The sequence below is a fragment of the Dendrobates tinctorius genome, unplaced genomic scaffold (assembly GCF_039654945.1).
Source record: "Dendrobates tinctorius isolate UK_male_01 unplaced genomic scaffold, ASM3965494v1 ptg000059l, whole genome shotgun sequence".
NCBI classification, from domain to species: domain Eukaryota; kingdom Metazoa; phylum Chordata; class Amphibia; order Anura; family Dendrobatidae; genus Dendrobates; species Dendrobates tinctorius.
The window spans coordinates 22,324,493-22,338,335 of NW_027361727.1; the positions used below are offsets into that span (position 1 = coordinate 22,324,493).

Genomic DNA, 13,843 nt, shown 5'->3' on the forward strand with positions numbered 1-13,843 from the left:
GAGAAACCAATCACAAACTAAAATGTTTCTATACTAATGCACAAAGCATGGGCAACAAACAAGGAGAATTGGAACTACTAACACAGGAACAGAAATATGATGTAATTGGAATCACTGAAACTTGGTGGGACAATACACATGATTGGAATACAAGACTAGAAGGATACAACTTATTTGCAAGAAATAGACTTGATAAACGAGGAGGGGGTGTCGCATTGTATGTTCGAAACGCGTATATCTGCACAGAGATTGAAGCTTCAGAGACTGGGAGTTCTGTGGAAACTGTTTGGGTAAGAATACAAGGACAGAACAATGGAAAGGACACCATTGTAGGCATTTACTACAGGCCGCCTGTGCAAGCCGAAGATATAGATGAACTCTTTATGCATCAGATGGCCAAGTTCTCCAAAAAATATGACATAGTTGTCATGGGAGATTTCAACTATCCAGACATTTGTTGGGAATCTCTCTCAGGCAAAACTAACAGGTCAAGGAAATTCTTATCCTCTCTTGCTGACAACTTTATCTTCCAAAAGGTAAGGGAGAAAACAAGGGGAACTGCTACCTTGGATCTAATCCTTATAAACAGGGAGGAAATGGTTGAGGAGGTAAAAGTGGCTGGGACCCTAGGAGGTAGCGACCATGCTATTTTAGAATTTTGGATTACTAGAGGTGGAAGACCTGTGAAGACTCAGACGTCAAGGTTAGATTTCAGAAAGGCAGATTTTAAGGGATTCAGAAAGAGAATTGGAGGGATCCAATGGCTGGATATCCTTAAAGACAAAAATGTCCAGGAAGGATGGGAAATCTTGAAAAATGAAATTCTCAAAGCACAGTTGTTAACAATTCCGAAAAGAGGGAAGAATAGGAAGCATTTAAGGAAACCAGGATGGATGAACACAGAACTTAAGCACATGCTAAAAAGGAAGAAAAAAATGTTTATAAAATGGAAAGAGGGAGGCATATCTAAAGAAGAATATAATGCTGTCTGCAGAACCTGCAGGGCACAAATCAGATTAGTTAAAGCTGAAAATGAACTGAGGCTTGCAAGAGATGTCAAAAGCAATAATAAAGGATTTTGGGGATATGTCAAAAGTAAAAGAAAAGTCAAAGATGCTATAGGATTTTTACAGGATGAAAATGATGAAATGGTAAGACAGGATGTTGAGAAGGCTGAACTTTTAAATTCCTATTTTGCATCTGTTTTCTCTCAGAAAGGAAATGCAACATCAACTGTTATTCACTGTCCTATTAAGGGAATAGAAGAATCCAGGATATCTATAAACAGAAAGATAGTGAGGAAACACTTAGCTAACCTAAATGAATTCAAGTCTCCAGGTCCAGATGAATTACACCCCAGAGTACTGAAGGAGATAGCAGAAGAAATTTTTGAACCCCTCTCCATAATCTTTGAAAATTCTTGGAGAACAGGAGAAGTGCCAGAAGACTGGAGAAGAGCAAATGTTGTTCCTATCTTCAAAAAGGGGAAGAAGGTGGACCCAGGCAACTATAGGCCGGTGAGTCTGACTTCTATACCAGGAAAGATCTTTGAACAAATTATTAAACAACATGTATGTCAATACCTGGATAAGAATGAAGTGATTAAACAGAGTCAGCATGGGTTTGTAACTAATAAGTCATGTCAGACTAACTTAATTTCCTTCTATGATGGTATCACTGATTGGGTGGATCAAGGAAATGCTGTAGATATAGTATATCTTGACTTCAGCAAAGCATTTGACAAAGTCTCTCATACAATCCTTATTGAAAAAATGACTAAGTATGGAATGGACAAGGCAACTGTTAGGTGGATTCATAACTGGCTTAGTGATCGGACCCAAAGAGTGGTCGTAAATGGCTGCACATCCAGTTGGAAGAATGTCTCAAGTGGGGTACCACAGGGCTCTGTCCTGGGCCCTGTATTGTTCAACATCTTTATCAACGATTTAGATGAAGGAATTGAGGGTAAACTGATTAAATTTGCTGATGACACAAAGCTAGGAGGGATAGCTAATACTAGAGAAGAGAGAGAGAGGATTCAAAAAGATTTAAATAAACTGGAGAAGTGGGCAGCAACTAACAGAATGGTTTTTAACAGGGAGAAATGCAAAGTACTACATCTGGGCAATAAAAATGAAAAAAGCATATATAGAATGGGAGGAATAGGGCTAAGTGACAGCACATGTGAAAAAGACTTGGGTATACTAATAGATCACAGACTGAATATGAGTCAACAGTGTGATGCAGCAGCAAAAAAGGCAAATGCAATTCTAGGATGTATTAACAGAAGCATACAGTCTAGATCACGTGAAGTCATTATTTCCCTCTACTCCTCTTTGGTCAGACCTCATCTGGAATATTGTGTCCAGTTTTGGGCACCACATTTTAAAAAAGACATCAACAAACTGGAGCAAGTTCAGAAAAGAGCGACCAGAATGGTGACCGGTCTGCAAACCCTGTCTTATGAGGAAAGGTTGCAGGATTTGGGAATGTTTAGTTTGCAAAAGAGAAGACTGAGAGGAGACTTAATAGCTGTCTACAAATATCTAAAGGGCTGTCACATTGTAGAAGGATCAACTTTATTCTCATTTGCACAAGGAAAGACTAGAAGCAATGGGATGAAACTGAATGGGAAGAGACACAGATTAGATATTAGAAAAAACTTTTTGACAGTTAGAGTGATCAATGAGTGGAACAGGCTGCCACGAGAAGTGGTGAGTTCTCCTTCAATGGAAGTCTTCAAACAGAGGCTGGACAGACATCTGACTGGGATGATTTAGCGAATCCTGCTTTGAGCAGGGGGTTGGACCAGATGGCCCAGGAGGTCCCTTCCAACTCTACGATTCTATGATTCTATGATTCTAAATGTAGAAATTTTTGCAAATTTATTAAAAAAGAAAAACAGAAATCTCACATGGTCATAAGTATTCAGACCCTTCGTTCAGTATTGAGTAGACGCACCTTTTGAGCTAGTACAGCCATGAGTCTTCTTGGGAATGATGCATCAAGTTATTCACCCCTGTATTTGGGGATCCTTTGTCATTCTTCCTTGCAGATCTTCTCCAGTTCCGTCAGGTTGGATGGTGAACGTTGGTGGACAGCCATTTTCAGGTCTCTCCAGAGATGCTCCATTGGGTTTAGGTCAGGGCTCTGGCTGGGCCAGTCAAGAACGGTCACAGAGTTGTTGTGAAGCCACTCCTTTGTTATTTTAGCTGTGTGCTTAGGGTCATTGTCTTGTTGGAAGGTGAACCTTCGGCCAAGTCTGAGGTCCAGAGCACTCTGGAAGAGGTTTTCATCCAGGATATCTCTGTACTTGGCCGCATTCATGTTTCCTTCAATCGCAACCAGTCGTCCTGTCCCTGCAGCTGAAAAACACCCCATAGCATGATGCTGCCTCCACCATGTTTCACTGTTGGGATTATATTGGGCAGGTGATGAGCAGTGCCTGGTTTTCTCCACACATACCGCTTAGAATTATCACCAAAAAGTTAAAACTTCGTCTCATCAGATCAGATAATCTTATGTTGCATAGTCTGGGAGTCCTTCATGTGTTTTTTTAGCAAACTATGCGGGCTTTCATATGTCTTATGTCATATGCACTGAAGAGATGCTTCCGACGGGCCACTCTGCCATAAAGGCCCTACTGTTGGAGGGCTGCAGTGATGGTTGGCTTTGTGGAACTTTCTCCCATCTCCCTACTGCATCTGTGGAGATCAGCCACAGTGATCTTGTGGTTCTTCTTTACCTCTCTCATCAAGGCTCCTCTCTCACGATTGCTCAGTTTGGCTGGATGGCCAGGTCTAGGAACACTTCTGGTGGTCCCAAACCTCCATTTAAGGGCTGTGGAGGCCACTGTGGTCTTAGGAGCCTTGAGTACTGCAGGAATTCTTTGTAACCTTGGCCAGATCTGTGCCTTGCCACAATTCTGTCTCTGAGCTCCTTGGCCAGTTCCTTTGACCTCATGATTGTCATTTGGTCTGACATGCACTGTGAGCTGTGAGGTCTTATATAGACAGGTGTGCGCCTTTACAAATCAAGTCCTATCAGTTTAATTAAACACGGCTGGACTCCAATGAAGGAGTAGAACCATCTCAAGGAGGATCACAGGGAAATGGACAGCATGTGACTTACATATGAGTGTCTGAGCAAAGGGTCTGAATACTTATGACCATGTTATATTTCACTTTTTCTTTTTTAATAAATTTGCAAAAATGTCTACATTTCTGTTTTTTTTCAGTCAAGATGGGGTACAGAGTGTACATTAATGAGAAAAAATAACTTTTTTGAATTTATCAAATGGTTGCTATGAAATACTTTACATACCCACTGTACTTCACTGCAGTAACTCAGCCAGGCTCTGATTCATGCTGCCCCTGAGTCAGACACAGGGGTGTAATGATGGTGGTCACAAACAGTGTGACTGCGGCTGGGCTGCTGCAAGAGGGGGACCTGCCAATGCCAGCGCCTACTTTAGCTCAATTGTATTGCAGCACAGAGCCCACCCTCCCCCACATTCCTTCACTGCAATACAGGCCAGTCGATAATCAGAGATCGGCAGCTGACGTTAGCGTGCACCTCACTACTGGCTCATGGCAGTGCCGCCATGTGCTGCCCTCTGCTGCCACATTAAAGTCATCTTCAGGCAATAGAAGAGGATGCCACACGTTGTGATAGTGGAGGAAAGTATAATGAATCTTTTTCTTTAATGTGTTATGAAGGAATCATAGAATGGTAGAGTTGGAAGGGACCTCCTGGGCCATCTGGTCCAACCCCCTGCTCAAAGCAGGATTCACTAAATCATCCCAGTCAGATGTCTGTCCAGCCTCTGTTTGAAGACTTCTATTGAAGGAGAACTCACCACTTCTCGTGGCAGCCTGTTCCACTCATTGATCACTCTCACTGTCAAAAAGTTTTTTCTAATATCTAATCTGTGTCTCCTCCCATTCAGTTTCATCCCATTGCTTCTAGTCTTTCCTTGTGCAAATGAGAATAAAGATGATCCTTCTACAATGTGACAGCCATTGAGATATTTGTAGACAGTTATTAAGTCTCCTCTCAGTCTTCTCTTTTGCAGGCTAAACATTCCCAAATCCTGCAACCTTTCTTCATAAGACAGGGTTTGCAGACCGGTCACCATTCTGGTCGCTCTTTTCTGAACTTGCTCCAGTTTGTTGATGTCTTTTTTAAAATGTGGCGCCCAAAACTGGACCCAGTATTCCAGATGAGGTCTGACCAAAGAGGAGTAGAGGGCAATAATGACTTCACGTGATCTAGACTGTATGCTTCTGTTAATACATCCTAGAATTGCATTTGCCTTTTTTGCTGCTGCATCACACTGTTGACTCATGTTCAGTCTGTGATCTATTAGTATACCCAAGGATCGGCAGAATGAATATTATACCAGGATGGGGGTCATTATACCATGAAGAGGCCTAGGATGAGGGACATTATATAAGGAAGGGGCCCTAGGATGGAGGACAGTGCACCTGAAAGGGGGTCATTATACTATGATGGGGTAAATTATTCCAGGAAGGTGCCCATGATGGGGACATTATACCAGGATGGAGGACATTGTTACAAGAAGGAGCACAGGGTGGAAAGATTATATCAGAATTTTGGACATTGTTACAGGAAGGGACCAGGAAGGAGAACATTATTACAGTAAGGAGTCAAATAGAGGGGACATTATACCAAGAAGGGGCACAAGATGTGTGACATTATTACTGGAAGGGGCTCACAATGGAGGACATTATAATAATAAGAGGCCTAGGATGAGGGACATTATTCCAAGATGTAGGACATTGTTACACGAAGGGGCCAGGATGAAGGACATTAATACAGTAACAGGTCAAGTAAAGGGGACATTATACCAAGAATGGGCACAGGATGGGGACATTATTACTGGAAGGGATTCAGGATGGGGAATATTATTACAAGAAGGGACTCAGGATGGGGGACATTATACCAGGAAGGGGTCTAGGATGAGGCACAGTATTACAGGATGGGACACATACCATAATTACAGAACAGGCCCAGGATATGTGACAATATTACCCTGTAGACTGTGAGCCCTCGCGGGCAGGGTGCCCTCTCCTTATGTACTTGTGTGTCCCTTGTCTTACACATGTTTATTGTACTTGTCTATATTTCCCCTTTTCACATGTAAAGCGCCATGGAATAAATGGCGCTATATAAATGCATAATAGTAATAATAATAATTATTACAGAAAGGGGCCAGGTTGGGGGACATTACACCAATTGGTTGGGACAGGGAACATTATTAGAGGAAGGTGCCTGGATGGGGATACCATTACATAGAGGGTGAATACATGTGTCTTTACAGGATCTAGAACTCTACAAAGACCCATACAGCTAACCAACCGGGAGTTGGGGGCCCAGGTCCAAATTTTGCCCATGGAAGTCAAGTTAAGCCACTGGTTAGGCAGCCTGAGTCTATGACAGGTTTCGTTTCAAATTACGGTCCTGTTTCGCCTTCTCCACCAAGAACTACGCTCGCTACGCCTCCTGCTGAGCCACTTGCTTGGACTCCACCGCTGCCGTGTATTCTCTGCTGAAGCTCAGTTCGGTGATGGCCACATCATCTAGGATCAAGCTGAAATCCTTTGCTCGTTCTGTCAGCTCCCGACGGATCAAGAGAGAGACCTGGGCTCTCTGTGTGATGAGCTGTGATGCATTGAACTTGGCCACCACGCTCTTCAGGACTTCATTCACAATGGAGGGCAGGACTCTCTCGTCATAATCCAAACCGAGCCGCTGGTACATCTGGGGGAGCTCTGAGGCCACAGGGCGAGAGAGGACGCATAGGGTGATGTTCACCATCTGCAGATCTTTGGACCCAGTCGGGGAGGAAATTTTCGGGGTTTGCTCGGATATCGTAGATAATTGGATATTGGAACCAGGGAAATCTGAAGTGAAGTCCCTCGGCGAGGATTGTGTCCTGCTGCACCCCCCCGATCCGGTTGAAAAAGATGGCTCTGTGACCTCTCTCCACTGTAAAGACCAACTCCTTCACAGCATAGGCCACAGCACCTGCACCCAGCAGCAGCTTCAGCCCGGTGCCCAGACCCCGGGGTCCGGCGGGTAGATGACCTGCGAAGTCCTTCAGGTTCTGAGCCATGATCCCTGTTCTCCTGCTGCTCTCACGTGTACCCTTCTTTTCAAATTATAATGCCTCTAAAAGGAAAGATTTCCTTATAAATATATATGATATGTATCCAGTCCATTATTCTTTGTCATCTTCAGATGAAACAGATTTCATTTTACCAATCTTTTTTCGCGGGTACGTACTGTACGTATCTTTCCAATTTCTTAAGATTAAACCCTTGCCACATTTAATAGCAGATGATACAAACCGCTATCAAATAATTGTAATAATGCCAGTTTTGATTCTATCTGGACGGATGTGTTAAATATTTCAGTGAGAATGTTTTCAACTTTTTCCCATAAAGTTTTTATCAGGGTGTATTCTAGCCAGATATGTTTCCTATCTCCAACTTCTTTTAAACATTTTCCAATCTATCACGAGATTAAAAGTGAAAAATCTTTATTGCGACATCATTAAAATTTATAGTAGAGACACGCAAAACGTTTTCGGATCTGTTTAGAGTCAGACCGACTCTTAGTCATCGATGATCTATGACTCGAAACGCGTCGGAAAAACTTTTTGTGAACCTATGCTATATATTTTAATGACGTTGCAAGATTTTTCATTTTAAATCTCATGCTGGATTGGAAAATTTTAAAGGAAGAATAAAGTCCGAATCTTTTCTAATGGTAGCCTTTCATTGTAAGGGTTTATCCGCTCGTCATTCCTTGGTGTCACTGACAGATCTTAAGTGTGAACACTCCCTGACACATAAAGTAAACACGATTCCTGATTGCAGACTTGATTAAGAATGTTATTCAGCGAGATCCCAAGCTGCGCCCATTGATTACTGTCTTCCAATGCAGCGATGTTCAGAACTTGTGATCTTGAGATTTTCCTATCAGTAAGGCCTGTTTCACACTTCCGTTTTTGTGTCCGCCAAACGGATCCGTTTCCGTTTTTTTGACGGAAACTGATGCAAACGGATCCGTTTTTTTAAAAACGGATCCGTTTTTTTGACGGATCCGCGGTAACCGTAATGGAAGTCTATGGGACAAAAAAAACGGATCCTGCAAAAAAAATGGCGGATCCGTTTTTTTACGGAAAACAACGGATTTTGACGGATTTGAAAAAACGGAAGTGTGAAACAGGCCTTATTCACAGCCATGGTTCTCAGTGCAGCTCGCAGGATAATGTCTGACAGCGGGGCGGCCTGGACACAGTGTGCGCTTCACTTCCTCAGAAAAAAAAGAGCATTATAAAAGAGAAAATAGTGGAAGATGGTTGAAAGTCAATCCTTTTGAGTATAGGTGTGCGCAGGCATACAAATAGATGCACACACTCCTGACATACCAATCGCCTTATTATAAGGTGAATCCCTATTGACTCTTAACATATACATCATAAGCAAAATTTCTGGTGAACATAGTGGGTGCAAACTATCAATATCAAGATAGAAGTATTTCTAGTAGCCACCCAAAATCATGACAGAATGTGGACAACTGCATAATAAATAGCAAAAGCAACCAGAAACAAAAGCAGTCACAGGGTCCAGAAGGGATATTGACATCTTTATTAAACAAATAGCACATATAAAACAGACATACTGCAAAAATGGGGCTAAAAGGTGGAATCAGATGAATTCCAACACATAAAATTGCCCAAGGTGAGCTAAGCCCTCATACAGGAACACCCGCAAGGCATAAACATATATATCTCTATATGGAGTAAAAAATGTGCTTATGGGTAGATTGTATATAAAGGGCTACACAAGCCACCATCCATAACAATACTATTATAATCCAATCATATATTAGGCAAAAATCCCCTATAGTCATCCACGCATAGCATGGCAGGAGAAATGAAAAGCTAAACACATAGATAAAGTATCAGAGTCATATCAGGACATACCTTAAGCAGAGTAGAATGCTGTACAGGACCAGCCCACCCACCCCGACGCGCGTTTCGGCAACGGTGCCTTTCTCAATAATGATAGTAATGTTATGGGTGGTGGCTTGCGTAGCCCTTTATATACACAATCTACCCAAAAGCACATTTTTTACTCCATATAGAGATATATATGTTTATGCCTTGCGGGTGTTCCTGTATGAGGGCTTAGCTCACCTTGGGCAATTTTATGTGTTGGAATTCATCTGATTCCACCTTTTAGCCCCATTTTTGCAGTATGTCTGTTTTATATGTGCTATTTGTTTAATAAAGATGTCAATATCCTTTCTGGACCCTGTGACTGCTTTTGTTTCTGGTTGCTTTTACATATACATCATAGTATAAACAAGACTAAATACAATAACTGAGTACAGTGCACCAATTAAGGATATGCAATGACTATAAACATGAAACAATGTATCAAGAGAGTAATACAATCTTTTATTGGTTACATGATTAAAACAGTAGATATAGAAACAGTAGACGTAAAAGTGAAAAAGTCCTCATAAAGTGCAAGTACAGGGGCTAGATAAGACAAAGGTCAGCCACTCGCATAAGGTATAACAAGATATTAGATGTTGGAAAGCACCATAAATTCCACATATTTGTATATAGTTATGCCATATGTAACGTTTGGGGAACCCCATTGAAGCTGTAGGAGAAACGCGCGTTGGGCAGGTGAAATAACAGTGGGTTAGTATTATATTGCCACCATTACTTACCATCCATTTGCATATTTTTATTTTTGGTCATACTGTCTTGCTATCCCATTTATATAACTGTGTCTTACATGAGATACCTCTCTGCCACATGTGATTACTGGGCAGCGCCTTATTGAGTCATTACTCATTTACCACTAACCCTACTCACATTCTAAATTATTAAGTTCCTCTGAAACAGGTTGTTTCATGTACTAGTATCTCTTTTTATATATACTGAGAATCACTACCTCTGCACAGGCCACTTTACTCTCTACAAGCTTTACACCTGGCATATCTATATACCAATCTATGGAATTTATGGTGCTTTCCAACCTCTAATATCTTGTGTGGAGACATGGGGGTCAGCCAAAACCGCATAGACCATGGATCGTCCGCCGAACGCCCGCTCTCCTTTTAAAGTGGGCATAACGTTACTCAGACAACACAGGGTGAGGGTAAAACAGTGCGGCAATGCTTTATTGAAACACAAAACAGGCAGATAAGACATAGAACAGACCCAGCAAAATACCCCAAGAAGGTGCACATTACAGAGTCTCACCCTTCCACTGGCTCGCCAGGATAACAGCTGCTGTTACTTCAGAGTTCAGAGCTTCCAGGGTTGACTACCCCACCTGTGGCACTCACACAGAGAGGAGGTAATGACAAGCTTAGGAAGGTGACAGTCCATTGAGGTACAAGGCCAGTTGACCGAATGGTCCCAACCTGGTTTCCCCAAACATCTCCATGGAGTCAAGTGACCACCAGGTCCCAATCCTGACTTTCTCCAAATGTATGAATGGATTTGCGATGGTCAGTGGAGCAGATCTGCATTCTTACAGTCAGGACCAAAGTCCCCTAAATTGGCATCCTGTAGAATAATAACTCCGTGTCCCTCGTGATGGAGCCATGATGTGTTGGCTGCAGTCCTGTAGAGATTCTCTGGCTGTTTGGATGTCTTGACTGAATCTATGTAAATCAACAGCCTCGGAGACACCATCACATGTTTCTCAACGCAAGCAATGACTAGCCAGGTCTTTCACCGGGAAGGAACAACCACGGGAAGGGCAGTCTCCAATGAAGGAAACCACCTATGCCAAAACATGGTATCCATCCACAGACAGCTGTTTCAGGGTATTGCCCCTCATCAGTGTGGAGTAGGAAACTGGCTAGTAGGAGCAATGCCTAGTAAAAAGACTGCGAAAAGGAGGATGAGTGACCTCATGGAGATCAACATCCAACACTGCGGAGACACCATCACATGTTTCTCAACGCAGTGATTCTAGAGCAATGCCCCCATCCCTTATGGGAAATATGCAAAAACATGTAAATCAACAGCCGCGGAGACACCATCACATGTTTCTCAACGCAAGCAATGACTAGCCAGGTCTTTCACCGGGAAGGAACAACCACGGGAAGGGCAGTCTCCAATGAAGGAAACCACCATGTGATGGTGTCTCCGCAGTGTTGGATGTTGATCTCCATGAGGTCACTCATCCTCCTTTTCGTTGACTGAATCTATGTCTCTCTTTGTCTCTCTAGGAGGCATGTAACCTCTTTTTATAATTAACAAGTGTCTTTCATCCAGTGTTCACAAATAAAAGGGGAAGAATGGAGATCTATTTGCATAGTTTTTCTTACTCTAAAAAGTCAACAAACTATCTGGCCTAGACAATTTATAATTAGCATATCAGTAAACATCACTAGTCATCAAGGATAACAGCGCAATATGTTACATCAAATGTCAACTTACAAGTCAATATGACAGGGTTACACAAGCAAAAGTCTGTTTTCTTGACCAACCAGAAAGAAATGCTTAAAATTCAAAAATCAACATATAGATAACAGTCTATTCTTTCTGACTTGCTAAAAATAGTCGTCTGGTTGATTAAGATACAATTGTGATACCCCAGAGTCCGGTTGTCACAGTGATATCGCCTCCCTCTAAGAGGTGAAGTCATGCTTGAAATCAGAAAGGGGCCCCCCAAGCCAGGTAATAGATTTAATCACAATTCCTGCTGCAGGTCAGAAAAGGGAGCTGCCTTATAAATTCTGGCCAGCAGAGGGGGTTGGTGAGTCAGCTAGAAGTCAGCTGAGGGGGTTGTCATGGAAATGAGAGGAGCTGTGAGCTGTGAGGAGAAATGACAAGGCAGTTAAAAACCGTGAAGTAAAAAGATCTTTCAGGAAGATCCTGTCAGTTGAAGACAGGGAGCTGATCTGAGAGGCGTTCAAGAAAGGCAGCTGATCTGACAAGAGGAAAAGGACATGAGTAGAGATAAGAGGCTCTGGGGAAGCTAAAACTGCATATAGCAGACCCCCTGAGCGAAGCGCTAATAAAGAGAAAAAGGGACGTCAGAGTCCTGGGTGGACAGGAGCTGTATGTCCTGCCACCGAATCTGAAAGTACAGGGAATTGTAAATTCCTGTGCGACATTGAACACCTGAGGGCACGGCAGCGGATAAGGAGCCCGGGGCCGACGGTGAAAAGGACGGTACTCGTGGAATAGGCTCACGCTGACAGCCGTACAGGTTAGAGAAACCATCATGCAATAGAGGGTCGCAGCATAGTTATAAACAGCGGAGACCCACACACAAAGCGCAGAAAGGAAGGTCCCAAACCCTCACCTGGCAAGGTGGATCCCCTGAATGCCTCCAGGCGAGCCGGACTCATTCCATCACCTGTATGTGGTGCTCCGGACTGCAACCTATTACCAGTGTCTTTCTCTCATTTATCTGCACCCCAACGTTTACAGCCATTTTTACTATTTATTTAACATCTTTGCCCTGAGACTATTGCTTTACCTGTGGAGAGCTATTTTCACCTCAGCTGCGCCCAACATCCAACCCAGAGAAGCAACACCACAGCGCTGGTCACCTCTGACCAGAATACCACAGGTGGCGTCACATATTTAGCCATCTATAAACTTTATCTTCATTTTTACCACATAAATGCCACACAACTTTCCCCTATTTTATTACTGGACACCTCTGGGCCACGGACCGAGTCGCCGCCGCCGTGACACCGTCCCCATTGAAGTCGACGGGCCCGATACCGAGTACCCTCCCCCCAGGCCCTGCGGGACGCTCCATCTGGCGTCACGGACAGGATTTAGCGAGCCTAGCAAAGCTGGGTAAAAAGGAGCCTGGCAAAGCTGGGTACTGTGCGCCATAGACTTTATTAAATTGAGTGCTAAAGATTTGACTGAGCTTTCAAGTAACCGCCAAAACTGCGTCACACAGTGCGTGCGAGCAGAGAGGGGCGTGCCAGTGAAGCTGGAGCTGCGCTCTATTGTGAGCAAGTGAAAAAGCAGGAAGAAAATGCTCAACGCGGGTGAAGATTCAGCGGCGGTCGCAGCCGCAGCCTCAATATTGCCGCTATCAATGCCATATATACCAGGAGCGGCCTGGTTACCACAGTACTCAGGAGAGGCGCCCACCCTGAGCGATTTTAAAGAAAGACTATGTAGTTTGTTCAAAGTGTACCCCCTGTCCGAGAGTCAAAAAGTCAGTATCCTCATTGGCCAGTTAACTGGTGCGGCCCAGAGGGAAGTAAAGTCCTGGCCGGACACTGATAAAGGAACTGTCAAACAAATCTTAGCCAGACTGAAAGACACTTTTGATACCTGCACTGCAACAGAGATAAAAATGAGATTTTTTGGGTGCAAACAGAGAGTGCAAGACAGTATATAGGCCTATGCTCTTAACCTTCTGGAGGCGCTACGGGCCGTAAAGCAGGTTGACCCTGAGAGCGTGCAAGATGAAGATAGATTACTAACAGAGCAGTTCATAGAGGGACTCCAGTCTAACAACCAAAGGACACAGCTGCGTATAATAGCCCTACAAAATCCTGAATTGGACTTTGCACACTTTAAGGATAGAGCCATCCGAGTGCTGCGTGAACCGAACCCTAGAAGCACAGAGTCCTCTAAGCATCCTGCAATTACATACCAGCAGGAGACAGCATCCTTTCCAAAGACCTCTATTGAGACTGACACGCCGGCCCAAGATGATGATTCTGCCGCAGACTTGCGTCTCCAAGTCAAGGAACTAACTAAAAGTGTGGCTGCACTCACAAAAACTGTGCAGTCCCTGCA

General features: G+C 43.4%; 1 pseudogene; it reads right to left on the reverse strand.

Annotated features, from left to right (window-relative positions):
* Positions 1–6,485: 6,485 nt before the first annotated feature.
* LOC141092464 (prohibitin-2-like) lies at positions 6,486–7,170 on the reverse strand (annotated as a pseudogene).
* Positions 7,171–13,843: the final 6,673 nt, after the last annotated feature.